This window comes from Cupressus sempervirens, chromosome 1 (genome assembly GCF_028749045.1).
Source record: "Cupressus sempervirens isolate cs-2001-9-10 chromosome 1, ASM2874904v1, whole genome shotgun sequence".
NCBI lineage: Eukaryota > Viridiplantae > Streptophyta > Pinopsida > Cupressales > Cupressaceae > Cupressus > Cupressus sempervirens.
In genome coordinates this window covers 175,094,494-175,118,128 of record NC_143118.1, presented here as the reverse complement: position 1 = coordinate 175,118,128, position 23,635 = coordinate 175,094,494, and the positions used below count along the sequence as shown (strand labels likewise).

The following is a 23,635-nucleotide window of genomic DNA, read 5'->3' as shown; positions in this document are numbered from 1 at the left end:
TTAATATTATTGATTATTAAAAAAATCTAAAAGAAAAGTGGATATGTTTTTTGCAAAGTATTTCTCTCTAACAACCCACCATGGGCCTAGGGCTTGATAATGTGCTTCCACCTTCGCTGCTTTTCCAATTTGCACATAATAAAAAATGTTATTCATTTTGATGGGAGGATATTTCTCTTTATAAATATAATTGGTTTATCATAGGTCATTTGAAGTTTATGCATCTTCTTGCTCTAAGATCATTCAGCAACCTACTCCTTTTCCTCCAAATGTTCCCCTGCCAGGAATAGTAATATCATTCAGCTTTCAAAATTTTATCCAATTCAATAGTTTAGAGGCCCACACATTTAGATTAACCAAGGCAACAACATTTCCATCCACCTAGATATATTTATGAAATTAATATAATATTTTATTTTACTTTAAGAATAAAACTTGATTGAGATTATAAGATTATTTTACCCTAAAGATTATAATGGTTCTAACAAGGGAATATGCAATGGCTCTGATTGTGCAGTCCAATCATTGCTGACTCTTCCTCTTCTCAACCCTTTCATCTTCCATTGAATGTTATTGGTATAGAATAGAAAAGAAAGTTGATGGTATTGTTCATTGTACCAAGAATTATAATTTGAATAGAGATATTTCCCTACTTGAAGAGTGTATATAATCTAGATTAGCTGGATGAACCACTATACATCTTTGCTAAATCTTATGCATTTTTTTGTCTAAATTAGTTTTAGATTTTATATTCTTTTCTATATTTTCTTTAGCTCAACAATTAGTATCAGAGTTGGTTAAGCTTTTTTGATTTTCTAAAAATCAATAAAGATTTATAGGCACCATTGATGAGGTAGATAAGTGGAAAATCAAAAGGTTTTCTAGGTAAAACTTTGGACTATGAAAAGTATCGATAGAGCCTTTTCTCATCAAGCAAGATGTATAACTTGCATTTCTTGGTAAGACAAAGGGCCAAGGAACATTGACAAATGATGAATGAGAAAATTTGGATTTAAAGGAAAGGGTAACAATTTTCTTAGCTCTCTTAAGTAACATATTGTTTAACATTTCAGATTAGAAGACAACTAGATAGCTAGTTGAGAAATTATCATTATCATATGAGATACCTTCAACATCGAATAAAGTTTTTATAATGAAGAAGCTATATAATCTAAAAATAAAAGAAGGGGGAGTAATTTCAAATCATCTGAATGAGTTTAATACATTAGCTAGTCAACTCATTCTAGTTGGTATAGTATTAGATGATGAAACAAAAGACTTTTTTTAATTATGTTCCCTTCTAAAAAATTAGAAATGTGTAGTAATGACTATGAGTACTTCAATAGTAGCCAAGAGCAAGTTGAAATTTGATAAAGTCACAACCACATTACTTAGTGAAGGAATATAAATGAAGCACCAAGAATCCTCTTTCATCGATGCTCTAATAGTTATGAGCACAAGAAATAGATGAAGAAGTTTTTAAAGTGGTAGACATAATAATAATAATGGAATAGATAGATCAAATCATCACTCCAAGTCTAGAGGAAGAAATGGCACTAGCTGGTTTTTTGGTAAACTAGGCCACACAAAGAAGCAATGTTGGAATTGTAGGAAGGCTCAAAACAAAGTAATCCAGGATGGTGCCAATAACACAGTTGTTAAAGATGATGGAGTTTTCATACTTGCAGTCAGTGACACAAATGCAAGTTCATGGGTTCTCGATTTCGGTGCATCTTTCCATGCTACTCCATGTTGAAGTGCATTCATAAATTACCATGAAGGTTTGTTCGATAAAATTTTCCTTGGGGATAAAAAAGAGTGTAATATTATTGGTAAAGGGGATATTTTATTGTTGCGGAAAAATGGTAGTCAATAGCTTTTAAAAGATGTTAGAGACATTCCTACACTCAAGCGTAATTTTACTTTAGTTAGGTAGTTGTATACACAAGGCTATAATGTTAATTTTGATCTTGATTAATGACAAGTGTCTAAAGGTTAGTTAGTTTTGGCTAAAGGAAAGAAACTAGGTAGTCTTTATACTTTAGATTGTAATAGTGAAGTGGGAGCAGCCATAGAAATTATAGATACCAACACTAAAATTTTTCATAATAGGCTTGGTCATATGATTAAGAAGGGTCTTAAAGTCATGATTCAAAGAGAGCAGCTTCCGGGTCTAAAATCACTTGATTTGGATTTATGTGAGCATTGTCTTTATGGAAAGAAATATTGCACCAGATTCATAAGGATGGGTCATGAGAAGAAATCTTTTCTATAGAACTTGTGCATTCTAATGTTTTTTGTCCTATAGAGGTTACTTCAATCGGAGGTGCTAATTACTTTGTAACTCTTTTTGATGATTGCACTAGGAAATTTTGGGTTTATATGTTGAATTATATATTTAGAAGTGTTTTCAAAATTAAATTTTTTTAAGCCTATGGATGAAAATCAATGTCTACTAATGGACAATGGTGGTGAGTTTTTCTCTTAAGAGTTTGATATTTTTTGTGCAAATCATGGTATTTAAAGGATTTAATAATCCCTTGCACCTCAAGAAAATGGTGTAGCAAAGAGGTTGAATCAAACTATCTTGGAAAGGGCTCAATGTATGTTATGAAATGCTAGTTTGGGGAATGAATTTTTCATAGAGACATGTAATACTATCGGTTATTTAATAAATCAATATCCTTCATCACATCTGGATTTTGATATTCCAGAAGAAAGGTGGACTTGTAAAAGAATTTCTTTCTCTTATTTACAAATGTTTGGTTGTGATGCTTATGTTCATGTTCCTAAAGAGCAGCAAACAAAATTGGATTTTAATCCAAAAATGTGTACTTCTAGGGTATGGTAAAGATCGGTTTGGTTTTTGATTGTGGGATCCAATTTCTCATAAGGTGGTTCGTAGTTGAGATGTTATTTTTAATGTGAATTCATTCTTAGGTTTGTAAAACTTGGTCATTACTTCAAGTACTTATTTTGAATATGATTATTTAAAATTGGCTCATGTTCTACTTCAACAAGCTTGATTTGAACCATGGAAAATTAGTTAGTTTCACTCCCAATGTGTTATGTTTCCCAACCCCTACAACCCAACATACACTACCCATACTTGGTAGTTCTATAAAAAAATTTCCCCTCACCACTACTTAACACTATTCACAAGGGATAATTTCCCTTGTTTAATATGTTGCCTTTCCCTCCATTCATTAGTGAGACCGTGTCCAATGGTGACTTGACTCCAACACCCAAAGTTGTGCCTTCAATGCTACCATTCTCACATGCCCCTAGAATCACATCTCACTCCACCATTCAAGCCACAATGTTGGGCACACAAAATTCAATATACACTCTCCAATCATGTGATACTACATCTGGTAGGGCACATATGCCAGATAGACTACCTGATGCTATATCTATTCCTTCCTCTTTGTGCATTCAATTCCCAAATGATGGCTCTACATAACCAAACTTCCTTCATCATGGATTGGTGCAGTGACCACTTATCACCTATGCAACCAAGCTTGCACATTGCATAAGGAACTTCTAATTTCCAATGCCCTTCTCTCATTCATCATTTAATCAAAATTTTGGTCACTATAATATGCAAATTGAACAGGGGACTGATCCTTGTTTTTATACTTCCAATAAAGAGGGTATAAATGACTAGCATACACAACAAAGAAGATCTACTAGAAAGAGAAAGAATCCAAGAAAATATAATGATTATGAACTTTTATTTTCTTTATGTTATAATTAGGTAGAGCCAATTTTTTTTAAGAAAGTAGCTAATGATATAAATTCAGTTCATTGGATGGATGCAATGAAAGAATGGATCTTGAGCTTTAGTGAGAGGCTTTTGGAGGATTCATTGTTAGAAATAGGTAACATATTGTCTCCTTGAGGTGTATTTTCATTTATGATGACAATAAGAGATGGTAGTGGGCTGATTTCTTGAAATGGGAAATGGAGTTGTTTGATCTTCTTTGAGATGCTTGCATCCATATACATTCATGATATCATGTTATGTTTGATCTCTTAAGGTTGAACAACTTTGGATGTTGTGGCTTTTCTCTTGGGTTTGTGAAGGAGATCTTACTTTGTCCAACTAACATTTAGAAATGTTTGTAGAACAACAGGCTACATGCTTATGATTTCTAATTTCTTTCTTTGGTCTTGTTTATCTTCTTGGATATTTTAGCTCACATAACATTGTTTATTGAGATCTCTTGGAGCTATAATGGTCACTTTTTTGTTGTCATTTTTTATTACTTTTACTTCATTTTATTTTATGATGACAAGGTGGTTCCTTCATCTCTTTTCTTTGTTGGATGTGGAGAACATGGGAGAGTTGTGGAGACTTGATGAAAGAGATGTTTCTTGTAGTGTTTTTGGTATACAATTTGCATATCTTTGTGGATGGTCCTTGGTACTACATGCTTACACTTTCTTTGTGCTATTATTAGAAGACTTAGTATGCTTTTGATATTTCATAGTCGACATTACCCATGCAGTGGGAGTTCTTGTATGTGTTTGGTCTTCACCGAGTGGTTTTTACATAGAGCTTGAGGTTGCAACTTGTGGATTGGTTATGTTGTTGGCATGAGTTCTTTGATGTTGGATACCTTTCAATAACATATCCATCAAAGTAAACCCATGCTACCCACAATTGCCTCGAAATGGCTATCCAGCCGATGGGATTGTAATTTATTAATAATGTTAAAATTCTAAAACGGTTGCTTTGTAATTTTACTTCAATATTAAATTATAAATTATTGTCTATTTGGTCAGTTGGGTAGACACTACCCAATTGCCTTACGTTGGATCTTTTACATGCCAGATGGTAGATACGATGCCCACCATCTTCGACATTCCATTAAAAAGCACCAATAGTTCTATATCTTTTCATACTGGTTTTTGGCTACGGGGCAATTTATATGCACCGGTAGTTAAATAGTCTCACGTCTATTATAAACCACTGAAATGCATGAAAAATACTATACATATAAGTTGGGCCCTTCATACTATCGTATTATACTTTTCTTTGATTTCCATTACAAAGAATTTTATAGGAACACTTCCCATTTATAAATCCTATATCATGCAACAATTATAAATGATAGTAAAGATAAAGATATATGAAAGTAATTACAATTTTCTAAAGCTTATAAAACTAACAACAACATGTTTCTAAGAGTTCTTTTTAGTCTAGGAGAGTCACCCTTACACATCACACTATTTCTAAAAATTGTCTTAAATTTTTTATAATGAAATAAAAAGTGAAAAATTATATAAGTTCAAACATGTTATTTTATAAAAATTATTAAGTAATTTAAATTTAAATATAAATATATCCATTAAAGTACATAATACTAATTTGGTAAAAATAAAATAATTTGAAATTCTTAGTTTAAAAAATTGTACAAATTTATGTTAAAATTATTATTTTGATTTTACAATCCATAGCATTTCTTTTGTTTGATATACATGACTAAAAGATTATATATTATTGAAAATATTAAAATATATTATATTTTTTTGAAAATTCTAATAAAATATATATTGAGATATAATTTGATATAATTTAATAGTCTTCAATAGTCATAGTGCTCTTATTATAAACAAGACAACCAACGATAAACACAATCCACATATCTATTTTGTTTTTCTTTTAGTATAAAATTTATCATCAATAAAGGCAATAGCCTACAACACAATGGTAAATTATGAGTTTCTCATCGGAGGTCTTGGGTTTGAATCTACTCGACAATAACATATAATAATGATAATAATAATTAATCTTAACAATAATAATCAATGAATAATAAATAACCTAGGCTTCGTTTGACTACCTATCAAAATTTTTTTTATCACCAATAAGTTATATTGAAATTTTTCAATTACTATAAAAAATAATCTTGGAGTGGTTAATATTATTTTTTGTACTTTAAAAAAGTAATGTACTAAAAGGCATGAGGGTAATGCTTCTTTAAAATCTCTTTGATGCAAAGTAGGCCAGGTTGGTCAGAGTTGTATATGATACTATGAGAGATGCCAAACTTAGGATGAGGAGACACCTTATAGGATCAAGAAAGACACCAAAGGTAGAATGGATAAGTTTTAGTACTAGAACAACCCCCACCACCCATCACCTGGGTTGACTTCAATCTTAGAGTTTAAATTTACCCAAACTAATTTGATTCAACACTTAATACCACTCCTATCCAACCCACAACAAGGAATTCTCCTTTGGAGATGACTTTGAACAATTCATGGGCATGGAAAAGAGTCAAATCTATCAGAAAAATGACTTTTAAAACATCTGGTGTATGACCACCATAAATCAACCAAAATTTTACATCTTTCTTTTAATTTCCTTAAGAGAATTATCTTAGATTGATTCCATATAATTTATTTTCTAAAAAATCTTTAAAAAGTGTTCCTACAAAGATTTAGCATACCTCACTATTTTAAGTTTAGGTACTACTTTTAATTAATAAATAATGAATAGTACTAAAAAATAATCATATCAAAATGAAATTCACATTTATGTAATCAAGACAATTTTAGTTTGTAAAAAGAGTGTTGGACTAACCACCAGCCTTTCCCTTTGGAATTCATGACATGGTTTACCCACCTCTTGTGTTCTATAAGTCTAGTGGTTGTATCAAACATTAATAAGTCAATCTTTTGGTGCAATGACAACTCTAGCTTATAACAAGTGGTATTAGAGCTTGGTCACATGTTCAAATCTACTTGGGTAACACTGTGGGGGTATTTCTTGGACTAACTGCTAGCCTTTCCCTTAAGGATTCGTGACATGGTTTAACCACCTCTTGTGTTCTATAAGTCTAGTGGTTGTATCGGGCATTAATAGGTTGATCTTTTGGTGCAACAACAACTCTACCTTGTAACAAAGAATTGATTTAAAAATTCTTCAAAAATAATGGTAATGTTGAAATATGGCATTCTAGTGCCTTAGCCAAATTTTTTAGCTCAAGACATAGGCTTGGTTAGCCCAAGCGTATCTTAAACTAAGATTCAAGGAAAAAGAATGGTCCCACCATGTCTTAAGAAAATAGGTACCTATTATTTAAAATTCAAAAAAGAGGTATATATTTCAAGTTGGCCCATTGAGAACAAAATGTATGCCTATTTTTATTTCTTTTAAAAACAGGGACCTAATTTGTAAATAGATACCCATTTTATCCAAATAACACATACACAATTCTAAAAGATCCATTTAGATTGAAAAGTGGCTAGAAAGGATAGGTTTTAATGATTATTCTATCATTGCTAGACTATCTTGATTTGCAGGAGAAAAAGTATATGATAAAAAAATCAAACTTGGGTGAAATTATTACATATAACAAGTGTACTAATTTTTAAAAAGTTGCTAGAGCTAATTTGTAGAGATACAATTTATTGAAGGCTTCATTCAAAAGGAAATATTCACTATAGAATTGTCTCAATGGAAGCTTTAAGCACATAAGAACAGAAAATGTCATTCAAGAGTGAATACCCAAAAGGTGAGAAATAAAAAATAAAGGAGCAACAAGTAGAAGTAATACATATAATCTTTATCACAAAATGTGAAACTAAGAGCATGAATACTATGATGAATATAAATAATAGATTCCAAAGTGGGGATACTTACATGATTTCTACATCATTTCACAATAATATATCCCTAAAAAGTCCTTTAAATATCTCCAAAATGCCTAAACAACTCATTAAATACAACTTAATTACATAAACTAACTCAATTTTGGGCCTTGAAACTATTTTAATTTAAAACAGTAGTGTCATTTCATCAAAACGAGCGTGAAAACCATCCAACCACATATATATACAGTGTAAAATTTAAATAGCATTAGGGCATCATAATTCACATATCATATAGTAGACTATTTTTGCACCACTTTCCTACAAGTTATTTTGTGAAAATTAAGACTTTTTATTATTAATAGATATTAGTAAGCTCTATGAATTTGAGGTTATGGATGTGATCATTTTGGACTAATCAAGTTCAAGGTAAAGTTCCTTTTGATATACGGGTGTGAAGATAATTTATATTATTTTACAGTTTGATCATTAGATTTGATTAGCATTATTATCTCTATCTTATTGGTCTGATTAAGTTTGGGTGAAATTCAATAAGATTAATTGTGAAATGCTAAAGTAGTGAAAAGTGCAAAAAATGCATAGCTGATAGGAACTCTTTATATCTCGTCTCACATAAGTTGTACATAAGTTCAAGAAAAGTTTGTCTATATGGGTCAGTTTAAGAAGGTGTTGGCTTATCAACCTTTAAAGTTAGTTTTTGAATTATAACAAATAGGAAACATAAATAAGAACTCAATTTCAACAAACAATCAATTTATAAAGAATTCAAAATGTTCTCAATATAAATTCTAGATTCAAAAGATAAACCATAAATTGTGAAGTACACAATTCAATTCTCCTGAAGAACCCTTTGCCATCTTAAAAGATCAACCCAAAATTATAACATAATCATTTCTATAAAATGCCTTCAACCAATCGCTTAGGTGAATGAATAGATACACCCACCTTAATCTTGTAGAACTAGGATCAAAATCAATTCGTTAACCAAATCATATAAAAGATTAAATAAATGAATTAAGCAAGCTCGAAGAATTTCAAATTTGTTAATTTAGAGCCAACAACTCTTAGGGCCCATACAATTCCTCCCCACTAATTACGGCACGGGAAAAAGCTCATTTGCCTCGTCCTTTCTATGCTTTGCAGATGATGTTGGTTTCAATCCATCGTTGACTAGGGAGCACGCTTATTTTGCTTGACATCTTTTTTGAATGGTTTGATTATCAAACATGAAAGATAATAATAAACTGAGGTATTCAAAAGCTATATTGTCGGCCATTCTTCGTCGCGATGAATTGTTTTATCACAGTGAAAATGACAAAATGGCCCCTAATGCAGCATTTTTTAAACGATGTGAACGGAGAGCCAATCTTCCTTCAGTCAAATCAAACCGAAGCTGCGTTTGTTCCTGTCCTAATTACCGTCTTGACCACGAATCCCTCAGGAAAAAACATAATATGTTTTATAAAGAATCCCTTTGGACTCTTTGATTTTTCCTTCTCCGCCTCAGAAATTGAAATATAAAACACCAATACTTTCTTTCTCTTCATATTGTTTTATGCCTCCCTTGCATTGGCTTTGCCGAGAGAGAGAAAGAGAGCGATTGTGCCAGAAAACCCAGGAATTGGGAAACAAGCTGAAGCAGTTGACCCACTGATCACCAGTCCCCCGCCATCCCCTGCGACACCTCATGCGGCCACCACTCCTCCGGAGAAAACAAATGCTGCCATGCCTCTACCTTAATCCACAATTAGATTTCTTAAGTCAGGTGTCCTCTATTGTAATAGTTTCCTAACCCTATGGCTGAGGGCGAGTCATCATATTTGTGCCTAGTATAGAACAAATTAAACATATATCTTAAAATATTTAAATTCCCACACATCTTCTTGCCCATGACATGGCCCAATGAAGTCCTTCGAAAAATGAGAAATGCACGACATACAGTAAACAGGACCACCCTCAAATTAAGAAAAAAACAAAACAATTTTAACACTTGTGTGGCCAAATGAATCGAATGTACCAATGTGTCATGCAATTTCTTTTATAAAAATGAAAATGATCATCAATTTTATAATTAATGTTTTCTTATATTTAAAAAAATATGATTGAATTATTTTCTTATTGATTTGTTTTTGCATTAATAAAATTATTTAAAGGTTACAAATATTAAATTCTTACAATCAATATTATCGAATATGACTAAATGAAATATTTAGAATCATATTTTATGATCTTAATAAATTATACATCATTATTGACAAAGGAAAATCTAAAAACTTTCAAATAATGAACAAATATCAAACCAATATATCCAACAATTAAAATCTAGAGTAAATTTCTGATTTAACGAAAAATTGGTCCTCCCATATAATTTTTGATGAAATCCATTTGTAAGTTTATCACATAGATATAATATCATTTCATTTGGTTATGGATCTATGGACTAAACTTGAGCACACCGTCCTTAATTCATTTTTTTGTGGAAAGGTAATCATTTTATGGCAAGCAATTCTATCATCCAATGCACTCTTCCATTAATTATTATAACTTTTCCAAAAATGAAAAATGTTAAAGATTACATAGAGTAGGCAACACTATTATTATGTTCAAGATTACACAATGTGTAATGCCCCGCCAAGGGATCCAAAGAATTTTACTAAGTTTGCCAAACAATTTTTATTTATTTATTTTTTAAACATGAAAGATAAAACTATTCATAAAATTTGCGGAAGCAATAGCAACAATTCAAATAAAAATAAACATAACATATATACATAACAGACTACATTATTTAAAGATCCCTTAACGTTGTATCACATCTAAATTAACTATTCATCTAACATCCCATCCTTATGAAATAACAATGATACATCCAATGTACTTAAACAATATACAAGTGTCCTTTTATAATTATGTTTTAGTTTAGCTCAATCATCCATTGTACATATCACAGGGTATGAAAAGCTTAAAAGAATAAACATCCAAGTAAATAAAGTACATCATCATCATCTAATATTAATCCATGATGCAATAACATAAATGAAACCACATATCATACATGATACATCATCATAGAAGACATATACATCCACCATAAAGATCAAACAAAATAAACTAAGTCCACGGTTCCTCCCAATTGTTAATAGCATCATTAGACCATCGTGGATCCTAGCCATCCCTCCATGCATAACATTCCAAAGCACCGAAGAGATCATCGGTATTAACATAGTAGGAATGTCACTCGTAAAACATCCTACTAACATGAAAAGTAAAACATAGGATACCATCATCTAACATATGCAAATCGTCAATATAAGAAACATACCAATAAATACATCTATCATAAAGTATATCATCTATCATAATGATCCAAGAACATAATGAAGATAAATACCAACCAAGAATACTCCAGCCACGGTGTCTCAGATAGATCTCAAATGATAAGAGTGGAAAAACACTACCACCCGACCGCGTGGTACCTAAGTGGTCCACTCCCACTGTGCTGAGGAGATAATCTCAAGTCCCAAACAAGCTATCAATCCACAAAGCATAAATCTCTATAAGTCCAGGAATCTTAAAAGTATACTAACTCAAAGGTTCCAATCACACACAAAACCGACATCTAATTCCCAGAGGCACACAATGACATGTAAGAAACCTACTCTGCAAGTGGAAAAATGTCATCGCAATTATCACGTACAAGTTACCCTAGCAGTTAGCTAAACTCCACAGGTCTATACTGATCTCATGCGGCCACTAGTATCCTCTCATACTGACGAGGCATACTACGAAATGCACGGTCGCAACCATGCGTTCTCACTACTCCCATCCTAGCCTGTACAAGCGCTCAAGGCGTGGGCGAGAACTAAAACAATTATTTTTTTAGGTTCATTTAATCCCCATTTAGTGTGTAAATGTTATCACTTATTAACCAGCTTACAATGAGTTACCTTGGCAGCCACTTAGGGCCCTGACCCCCATTGCAAGCCACTTTCCGAGACTACAAGTTGATTACCTACTCTAAGCTCATGGAATCATAAAATCACCACAGTCCTGTACAAGCGACTGTAAAGAAAATCCAAAAGATAATCCATAAAAAGAATCATCAATCATCAAATATCCACAATAAGAATCATCAAATCTCCATGAGAATCCGAAAAGAATCCATAGAAAATTACGACCACAACAGTTCTCTATTGGCAACTGAAGGCATCACTGATAATAATAAGTATCAATTTGGTTCCCAATAACCAAAATATATCTCAAATGAATCACTATATCCATTGGTTCTCAACAAGCAACGAAGAATATCTCAAAATCATACTGATCGAAGACTCCAAAATGGTTGAGTCAAACATGTCACAACATGACATCATCAAGAAATAAATCAACATTTTAGTCCCATCATGGCGACTAGAAAATAATTCAAGGATAACTGATCGATGACTCAAAAATGATTAGCTCAGGTGTCTCATACACATACATCTCAGCTTCACACATGAAGACTAATGAACAATAACAATCAGTAAATACAAATATTTCATAGAGCATACGATCACATTACCATAGTTGGGCTTATAAAGATCGAGACCAAATAAGATCAACATGCCATCACATCTCATAACCCCCGAGCCTCTGGTAACAACCTAGGACTGGTCAACACTAGTCAACCCAAAACCCAAAACAAGAAGCATATAGAATACATGACGCAAACACATGTTTTGGTTTTGCTATATTACATAGTTGAATCAAGTGTAGAAGTTTTCAATTTTCTGTTTGCAAGTATACTTCAAGTGTATAGGATTCATCATTTGACCTACACGTCAACCCATTTGTTCCCTGATAGCATTATCTTTCCATTATTAAGAATTACATTCTAAGAATAGCTTAAGGGTATATATTCACTAAACTGATCATCATTGACCTTTAATTAAATTGTCCTCTATATTTAACCATGATCCATATTCTAATTGATTAACCTTTCAAATTTTCTAAGATCATTATTCGTTATATTATAAGAGGACCAATTATCATTCTTCGAATAAGAGATTATAGCTTCATTAGAATGATCAATTAATATCGATTCACAATCCTTGACCTTTTATCGTTCTAATAATTCTCAATTATATATTACTAAGTCTTCACCATTAAAATATCTAAAGTCATTATTCAAATCATCGGAATAAGACCTATCAACTTGATGTCAAGGAGGTCTCCTAAGCTATCTATATATTTTATTTTTCTCTTTCAACCACCCATCTTGTTGCCACCTAGTCTTGAAGAGTATTACCTCATGGCCATTAAGAGGAACAAGTAATCCAACTTGTATTATATTGCATTAAACAAAATTTCAAATCCATTTTAAATAAGAACAAAGTCGTAATGGATACATAATGCCTACCATTTTCCACCATTTGAAGAGTAAAATATTGAAATGAAAAGAATGATTAAATATAAAATGTCTATCAGTCCAAGAAAGCAAGAGTTGTAATCCTTAAGTGTTTTATACTTTTTTGGATGTCCAAATCTTCTAGCGATGAAATTGGACAAAAACAACACATCCCAAAAGAAATCACTAGAATAACCTTCTATTGTTGATAAGATCTCAAATATCCTACAATACTATTTATAATTTTGAAGCCTAATTGATTGTCACAATTCCCATTTATCACAATGGAATATTGATTTACACTATAGCCTCATCAATGAGATAACCTTCCACATTCTTTCTATATGCTAAAAAGGCTTGCCATTACATTTAACTACCATAAAGATCTACTCATATTGAGCTCAATGCCAAAAGATAAAACAAAGTCCATTAGAGTGATCACTCATTATACCTCCTTTAGGCCTTCCCCACTTATTGACTAATGCAAGCACTGGATAAATAGGGAGAGCCCCTCACAAATCTAGGTTTGTCCCTTTTGTAGCTCTCTGATTTGAAGCCATCTACATGTCATCACATGACATGCTTCTCTAGTGTTGGCATCTAGTAAGCATATTTCTCTATGTCATTAACTCTCAAGAATGTGGTCTCATGGTCCACAAAAATTAAAGGAAACTCCAAAACAAAATAGAGTTGTTGGAAGGGCTTGTAGAAATTTGTAGAGAAATGCAATGGGTAGGTATTGATTCCATTTCAAAACCTTTGCTTGCCTATGTTTAAATGGAGCTATTGAAAGAGATAGTGGACACAGATTAGAGCATGATTAAAATAGATTCTTGCCAGAAAATTAATAATAACCAATACGTTTTATTATTCTTGATTATGTAATCTTTTCTCAAGAGTATTTTGACAAGCTAGAAAGAACTAAATCATTCAACCCCTATTATGCACACACTTTACATCTCTATCTTCTATCACTATATAATTTATAGAGAGATTTGGACATGTTTTAAAACTTCCAAACTCATTTGGTGTACCTACCAAGTTGCAACACTATCCAATTAAGTGACATTTGACACTACAAAGAGATAGAACATGGAATCAAGTGATGCTTAATAGTACAAAGAGGTAGTATGTGGAGAAGAGATTTGGAGTTTGGATATGATCCTTACAATATAGATAATTCACCTAGAACTATGACCTAAAAACCATTCTCAAAAAGTTTTTTATAGTGTGAGACAAATTCTAGTACTTCACAAGGAAATCCTATCAATTAAAAATGTTTCAATTTTTACATAATATTTTTTAATTTATTATTATAGATTATGTTAAATACAAGTACTACTTGTATCAAAATAAAGTGCAAGGGATAAGTTGATAACTTAATGATGGGAAAATGCAATTGAAGGTTTCCATATTATATTTTATTGCATTAAGTGTCATTCTACAAATAAGTGTCATTAAAGAATCAAGTCTTGTACATGGAAACATCCACTTTGGACGAAATAAAGTTAGAGTGTTTTCCTATAGAGATTTTCTGTATGTAACTCCAAAAAAGGGTAGCATTGAAATGCTTATATAGATCTTGCAAAATAAAATGTTCCATAGCCATAGAAATCTATTACAACTATTAAAGCTTGAAAGATCATGTAAACTTTACTACTGATTTGAATGACAATGAACATGTAAACCTTATTGATCTTCAAATCTGACTACATATTGCCTTCATTATGAGGTCTTTTCATAATGGCTGCAATGATAGACTCAGACTTTCTATTGTGCAACTTACTAAATTCAATAAACTAAGATCACTATATAAAGATGATATCTCTTAAAAATAGCCAACTCTTATTTGTTTACATCTCATGCATCCAATGTGCATCTCATAATTATAAGATTACTTTCTATTTTATATTCTATGAATTATTTAATGCACTCCTCATGCATTATTTCAACCTCTTCTTTTATTTCTAAATTAAATCCTAAAGTCTAGCTAAGACTATGCATGCATAATATGCTTTATTGGATATAATGACTCATATTAATATTTAATAAGACTAATTAGAAAAGTCAACTAATCTTTATGACAATTGTGTGAACTATAGTTAGCATGATTATGTGCATGAATTATAGAATCAAACCGCAATACTCCCTATGGAACTAGAGTTAACTTACACCATTGAATTGAAGTCTCTCACATCTGATCCTTCATTCTACCCCTTGATGTTGAGACTTGTAGTTCAATATCAATGCACTTAGTCTAACTATCACATGACAAACAAAATCACCACATGATTTCTTTATCTCGTTAGCATTATAACAACATCAAATTTTGCATTAGCGATGGAACTAGGAGTGAGACATCAGTTCCCTACATACTCCCCCTTGATGTCAAAACTCACAGTTCAATCTCCAAGTACTCAAACTTGACCCTTGCAACTCACAATGCAACTTCTCATCAATAGAGTTTTATAGATTATCACAATACTTTTAAAAGAAGTCAACTAATCCTGCTGAGGTAACTTGTAACATCTTCTCCTTGGTTCAGCTGGGCATTATTTAGCTTCTCTTTGAGAATCATCTTTCTATTGGTGGTAGCATTTTGGTACAAATTCAGAATGGCATCTCACATCTTCTTCCTTGTATCTAGCTCTATGATATGTGGAACAATATGATCCTTGACACCATCAAGGACAATCCTCCTTGCCTTGGCATCATCCTTCTTGTATGTTGTAAGCTGTATAGCATCTATAGGTGCAGCTATACCAGTGGTAGTATAATCCTTGATACCATTCTCTTCCAACAATAAAGAAATTCTAGCCTTCTAGACACCAAAATTTGAGTCACCATCCAATCTTTCCTAATCTCTCAAACTAGTTGAAGCCACCTCAAGGGATTGAAGAAATAATAAATTTGAAGAGATCAAAAATTCATTCTTAGGGAAAAACTCTTGTACCCTTAACAATGCTCTAATACCATGTGAAAAGTAACATTGTTCTCCTATCAGAAATGAGTATTAAACTATTGTAAACAAATTCATAGCTAATATCAAAAAATAACACAACTAAAAATTCACCAATAAAATATGGAAAGAAATTTAGAACACAGAGAACACAATATTTTTGAACAAAATGTCCTTCGGAAAACCCCTAAGAGAAAATCAGTTTTGGAGATGGAAAATATATTAACTTTAGCAAATCAAGAGATACAAAATTTGTTGCCTCTCAGTGGTAGAATTTAGACAACCTCCTAATTTCTCCTGCTAATATTCTTCATTGCTATCCCCAATGCTATCACTATGCCCTCACTAATGCTACAAGACTATTTGCTATCACTGCAAACTCATTTGCTAACATTGCAAGACTGTTTGCTATCACTAGAAACTTATTGCTAACATTGCAAGATTGTTTTCTATCACTGCAAACTCATTTGCTAACACTGCAAATGATTCTTACAATTCTTGTTTTTCTTTGCACTATTCTATTCTCCAAATGCCTCCGTTGACACCCTTTTATACTACTTAACCAAGAGGTTTCTAGAAACAAAGACAACTCAATCAAGAAGTTTCTAGTTGTTTCCTAACCGAGAAGTTTCTAGTTGCTTCTCAATTAAAAAAACCTAACCAATAGGTTACTAGTGGCTTCTAGAAGGAGTCAATTAATTAACCAACACAACTCTAACAATTATTTTCCAATTAATCACATAAAGACAAATAGTTGTCCAAGATACCTAACACTAAAAAAACCTTTCTAAAAAACTCATACACTAAATTAGTACTCTATTTGTGAACATAGAAAATGGGTAGCTTCTATAATAAACTATTGCACAATGCATTAAAATGATACATGGTGTTAAATTCAAATGCAAAGAGACTAAAAGTAGGCACCTTGTAATTTTAACAAACTTTCCATTCTGACTATTTGAAAAGTTAAAACCATATCATTTTGCTTGTAACAATGGTAATGAAAGAAAGAAATCTTATCAAATTAATTGGCATGTTGATAAAGACACAAGGTGGCTATTTTTCTAGTGATGCCCAAGTCTTTTTAGACTAAATAAACAAAGCTCCTCTTCATAGTCACCAATTTCCTTAAGCTAATCTTCCACAATGATCAACCCCTACATTATTTTGGAACCATATATTATTTTCCTTAGCAAACATGCTTGATTTTCATTTCATTTTCATTTTGACATGCTGAGAACATTATCTACACAAGAAAAACTTCCATAAAAAGATATGACCTCCTTTTAGCCATTGGTAGCCGCTCTCATAAATCTAGAACTTGGACATAATCAGCAGTCCAATTTAGCTTGGATGAATATTTTATCATTATGTGTTATATTTTTTTTAATTGACACATAAAGATATCATGCTATCCTTACACTTGCCGCTCATTTTACACACATCAACTTGTAGTATTTTCATAATCACTGACCTTGCTAGAGTATTTGCTATTAACAAGTTATTTATTCTCATCTCCTACATTTTTTTATTATATTTGTCGCAATTTAGAAAATTGATTCAGCGATACATCATACAATAATTAGCTATTTTTGATGAATTAAAAAGCAGCTATAAGGGGGCTGACCTCGAAGTACAATAATTAATTGTTAATATTGATTGAAAATAGTGTAATATCTTAGTTGAAGTCTACAATTTTTTAGTTAAATGTATTGGTAGTTTGTATGTCTACTAGGTTTCATATTGGTTCTTGGTTGTCATTGTTATTATTTAGATTAATCAACACAGTGAAATAATGTAAGAAATGTTATTGCAAATCAGTACTAACAATGAAGATTGGTGATATGATTCTAACTTAATTAATGTTGACATAAATTATTATATTTAGTGTGTTTGTTGATACACCAGTCACCACCACCATATGTTCTTTGTAAAGGTGTCAGTTATCCTATATTTACTAGACTATCACAAATGTTCTATATATGTGTTATCTTTGACATATATAATTTTATTTTTTATTAATATTATTTCACTTTTGATTGGAACTACAATTGAGGCAACAAATTTGGAAGACCTCATCTCCCAATCCAACACTCAAGACCTACAAGCCTATACTAGTCACCAATTTTAACTGTTATTAATATCAAAAATTTATTATATTTAACTAAATTTGATCTAATTATATTTTAAACATTACTACAATATTTTTGAAATGATTAATTTTTTAAATTTGAAAAACTTAAATTCTAAGTTATCAACTATGAAACTACTCTACAGAAATAATATAGAAATCACAATAAGTTTGTAGAACATAGAAACTTAATAACACCGCTACCATTACTTAACCAATACACTATTTTTTTAAAATTAACTAGCTAAATTACACTATTAATCAATTTATTAATATTTACCAGTATTCTAAACAATCAGAGTCGACATAAAACTAAGGTGAACTGAATTATACTTAAATAGGTAGTGCATGAATACCTCTGTTGTTTTACATTAGATGTGTGCATCGATTTAGACACGTGATTCTTTTTCATCAACCAGCACAATATTCTACCGGCCTTTTACGTGAGGCATACAACATTTACTTAATAAACTATTCGAGTTATTTAAATGGTTCGAATCTCTAGCATAGGATATCGTATAACTGGCAGTAGTTTGTGAGATGCCACCACAGGAAGGTTGACATATATAATAATTGCATGCACTATAAGTTAGAGGGATTAAACAAACAGTGAACCAATAGATTTTTTTGTTTGATCGAATATGGCCATATAGCTGAATTTACCAAGACAAAGAAAAACACATACATAACAACGAATCACATCTGCAGTCTCATTGCTTAAAAGAGATTCGGTCAAATAAAATTCTAGTCAATCCTAAAAGCTAGTGTTTATCAACTACTCACGATGATTCTTCTGTGAGAAGCATCACTCGCAAGCTTATATAAAGGAAGCCATGCCACTATTTTTCATCATCAAGAGATAGACTATTAGTGTTGTTCATAGTATAGAGTCTCAAACCCAGAAATAAAAATGTCTTTCCCAATGAAAGTGTTTATCTTGTTTATTATTCTTTTGGTTGGCGTGAGAAACAAGTTCTCTGCCTCAAGAGACCATTGATTGCTTTGGCTTCAAACTCCAAGAATCTTGGTAGCGGAAAGTCCAATGTGGTCAATGTAACAACACTGGCTGCTAAGGGTGATGGTGTAACCGATGATACCCAAGTATAAATGAGTTTTTTCTTAGATAATATTTTCTAATATAATGGTAATAATGTGTTTTTAATATGGTCTTGGTTAATCTTACATAATATTGTCTAATATAATGGTGAAAATGTGTTTTTAATATGGTCTTGATTAAGCTCCATACAAAATGTACTAAAGATTAAAAAAGTTTTAACTTTTTTTCAGACTTGTCAAAATAAAGTATTGTTTTCAAAAAAAATATTATTTTTGACCACAAAATATACAGATTATGAAGAACTAATATTGAAAATTTTCAAGAAAATCTATTATGTTTTCAATTTTTTTGAAATTTGGTCAACTTTACATTTTGTTTATAGGAAAGCTGCATCCTTTTAATATGGAGGTTGTATGCAAGTATCACATAAAATATTCTTTATTAATTTGAGTTATGAATTTGTGCAATTATAAATAAGAGACATCATCTTTAATATAAATATAGATTTTCGAATTTACAAGTACATTATATTATTGGAAACTACATTAAGAACATTAGATAAAACATGATAGAGCTCTGCATTCATAAAAGACCAACATATATTTGAGTCTTAGTTGTCATAACTACCACCACCACTCAATTAACACTATAAAATGAACATTGATATAAAAAATCATCTTTTCTTTTGTAGTAATGAATTACAAAATATATTTGGAACATCAATATGACAAATAGTCGGATAAACAAATCAAAAAAGCTCTCACATTCATCATTTAATTATGTTGTGTTTTTAAGGTGAAATGATGAGTTCTACAATTTTTGGATGAAATAGGCATTTCTTGTAGTGTGGAAAGCAACTTGTGTGTTGGGCTCTAGCACACTACACATTCCAACCGGGTACCGCTTTCTAGTTGATCCCCTCACCTTCTTGGGGCCTTGCAATTCAAAGTTCCTCCTTAAAATATACAAGGACATAGTACTTAGTAGTTTTCGAGTACTACATAAAAATATGTGTATCAAAATGAAAAGCACACAATAAGATATATCCAAGTATTTCTGACTCTGGCAGGTTGATAGAACTGTTATAGATGTGGTTAATCAAAAGGCATGGGCATCTAAACCATTGAACTGGATAAAAATTTCAAAACTCAATGGTATTACTATTGCTGGCAATGGAAGTGGTGGAAGCTTTCCCAATCCAACTATGAGGTATATATTAGCTCAATTCAACTAAACCAACATCTCGCACTTTCCTATATTTTTATAATGTTTATTTCTTTAAAAATAAAATAATGGTTGAATTATTTTGTGGTTCAATATAGTAGTGAAGGCGGGAGTACTTACCAGTAGTTACCCAAGCGTCAAGCCTACGACAAGCAATGATAGAAATATATGCTCAAAAAACCATTTCAGCTTAACTCCACTACTGCAAATTATTTTTTGTTTCCAACAATTCCAAGTACCTTAGAATTCTTACAATATTCATCTTTATAATGGTTGTTGTCTTATCTTAAAATATGGTATTTTTTAACAATTTCTCAAATATGTGGAGGCCTAGAGATTCTATGGGAGTTATGATGTGAGTGTAGAGGGCATCACGATACAAAATAGTCCACGGTGTCATTATAAATATAATAACAAGAAAAGAAATTGAATGAAAGAAGACAAAACACACAAGAACACAGATTTATTGTGGTTCAGAAAAACTTGCCTATATCCACAGTCTAGTGGGGAATTACTTGTATTAATTAACTAATACGTTACATGAGTTGCACACAACCATTATATAGAACTCTACAAATATGAAGAGTCAAGAGGGAGAATGAAAAGACATATGGCTATTGGGCTTCATATCCCAACAATCTCCCTTGTGAAGTCCAACCAATGTAATTGTTTGACATTCCCTGCATCCCATTTGATTTCAAAGAAGAATGAATTCTTGAGACAATCTCAAGACTGCTAGACTTTTCTCCAACACACTCCAAATGAGTCTTCTCCACATTAGATCAGAGTTATAAATATCTCTATGTGGTCCACACAGCTTTAAATTCTTTGTAGGATTCTCGTTTCTTAGTCCATCATTTTACTTTTATTCCTAATCACACCCGTGGATGCCAAGTCATCACCAAATTGGATGGATTCATCCTCTACAATTTGTATTTGTGCAACTGTAGTGATTTTGTTGAGAGATTTCATATTCGATAGGGATATCCATGGCCCATCATCTACCACATAATGTCGAACATCTTGCATACCATTTGTATGCACATTCAGGGATTTCTCTTCCCCTTCCTTTGTATTTTCACCTTCTTCCAAAGGGAACTCCTTATTTCCAGTTTCATCTTCTTCTACAGCTAATCTCTCCCATTCCCCTTTATTTTCTTTCATAACAGACTTCTCGTCTACCTTTTCATCTTCTTCTGGAAACTTCCCATGCTCTTCAAAGTATTCTAGTTGCAGCATCCTATAAACTTTGGATGCAAAATTATTTCTGTCTTTGAGGTCTGAACCAGAGATAAGAGAGGGCTTTTTATAATATGCCAACACCATGCATCTTACGGACATGCTAGTCTTGTCTTCTCTAATCCGTTTTTGCAACTTTTTCATTACAATTTTCTTATGCGCTCAAGAATTGCATAAAGCTCAAATTTAAGAGCTTTTAAATCTTCTAGTTCAGCTTCAAGCTCATTCCCAGCCATCCCACTAATGCAAATGGCAGATTCTTTTGCTTTGCTCTTTGCAGGCATAACCTCATTTTCTACCGAGCTCAAATTTTCAAGAAATTTATTGATGATAAAATTAAGTTCACCATCTTCCATCTCTGCTCTAGCCTCATCTTGCCTCTGACACCAATTGTAAATATAATAACAAGCAAAGAAATTGAATCAAAGAAAACGAAACACACAATAACACATATATGAACTGCACACAGCCATTATATAGAACAAGACAAATATGAAAAGTCAAAAGAGAAAACTAAAAGACATATGACTGTTGAGCTTTATATCCCAACAGTCATTTGTTTAACAATTGCCAATACGTTACAGTAGTTAATGTCACAATCTCGTCTCCTGGAAACAGCCCAAATACAGATGGAATTCATCTTCAAAATTCTCAAGAGGTTGAAATACACCATTCCTCCAGCCCAAATTCAGATGGAATTCATCTTCAAAATTCTCAAGAGGTTGAAATACACCATTCCTCCATCGCATGCGGTATATCAACTACTTTGCTTAATTAGATCGTCTATCAACTTTTCACGTTCACAATCTTTAATCTATATTCACAAGACTATTAATAAATAGTTATAAGAAAATGATTGCCTATCTTAAAAATATTTGTATTGTAACAACTTTGTTGAATGAAAAACAGGAGACGACTGTGTGTCAATACAAACAGGCTGCTCAGGCATCCGCGTTCATAATATAAATTGTGGTCCTGGTCATCGCACCAGGTAATTTCATATATTTTTATTTATTTATTTTAAAACTAGGAGTAAAATATATTAATCTACAATTATAAAATTGTGAGAAAACTCAAACTCATTTAAGCATTTAAGAATAGTTTCTATTTCAAAATTTGAATCTAATTGATATCAAGAATAAGACTATAATTTAACCACCCCAACATGCCAATATCAACATACATATTTATTCATTGATTTCAATGGCTGGACAGTATTGGAGGACTTGGAAAAGATGGAACTAAAGCCTGTGTTTCCAACGTGAGTGTTTATGACAGCAACATTCATGATGCCTCCAATGGCGTTCGAATCAAAACATGGCAGGTATATTATGAATCTTACCAGCTTTTTCATTCTTGGTGGTTTCTTGCATTCTGGTGATAGATACGAAATGGTTGATGATAAAAAAAAATACACAAATCTCTAGAATAATTAGTTAGCCTGATATAGATTATGGAAATCTTTTTATTTTAAAAACTCATTTTATCAACTGAATCTTTCCTGGGGTGTCCTCTAATTCTTCTTACTGTGATCTACAGGGTGGAATTGGGCAGGTGAAAAGAGTGGCGTTCTCCAACATACAGGTTTCCAACGTAAGAATGCCCATTGCTATTGATCAGTTTTACTGTGATAAAAGAGTGTGCACAAATCAAACATCGGGTGTGTATATATCAGACGTGACATACGAAAAGATCAGAGGCACTTACATGGAAACACCAGTTTATATGGCATGCAGCGATCACGCGCCATGCACTGATTTGAAGTTGATAAACATCCAACTTGAAGCTGCTGTCTCATATGGGAAATTAGATGCTTTCTGCTCGAATAGCTATGGACAACAAACATCAAGTGTTGATTGTCTTCAATCTGGAAGACCCCAAAACGACCCTTCTCATACTCAATCACCTCCAGATCAATGCTAACATGCACCCATTTCTCTAACACATATTTGTCATTTATTCAAGCTTCTACTTCCAATATCTATGTGGCGTTTAACTGGAAGTTGGATTCTAAAG

At 32.0% G+C, this 23,635-nt stretch overlaps 2 pseudogenes; one reads left to right on the top strand and one right to left on the bottom strand.

Annotated features, from left to right (window-relative positions):
• Window positions 1-8,480, bottom strand: part of LOC149576710 (polygalacturonase At1g48100-like) — a 175,479-nt pseudogene extending 166,999 nt beyond the window's left edge.
• A 369-nt stretch (window positions 8,481-8,849) lies between these two features.
• On the top strand, window positions 8,850-23,542 carry LOC149576709 (polygalacturonase At1g48100-like; annotated as a pseudogene).
• Window positions 23,543-23,635: the final 93 nt, after the last annotated feature.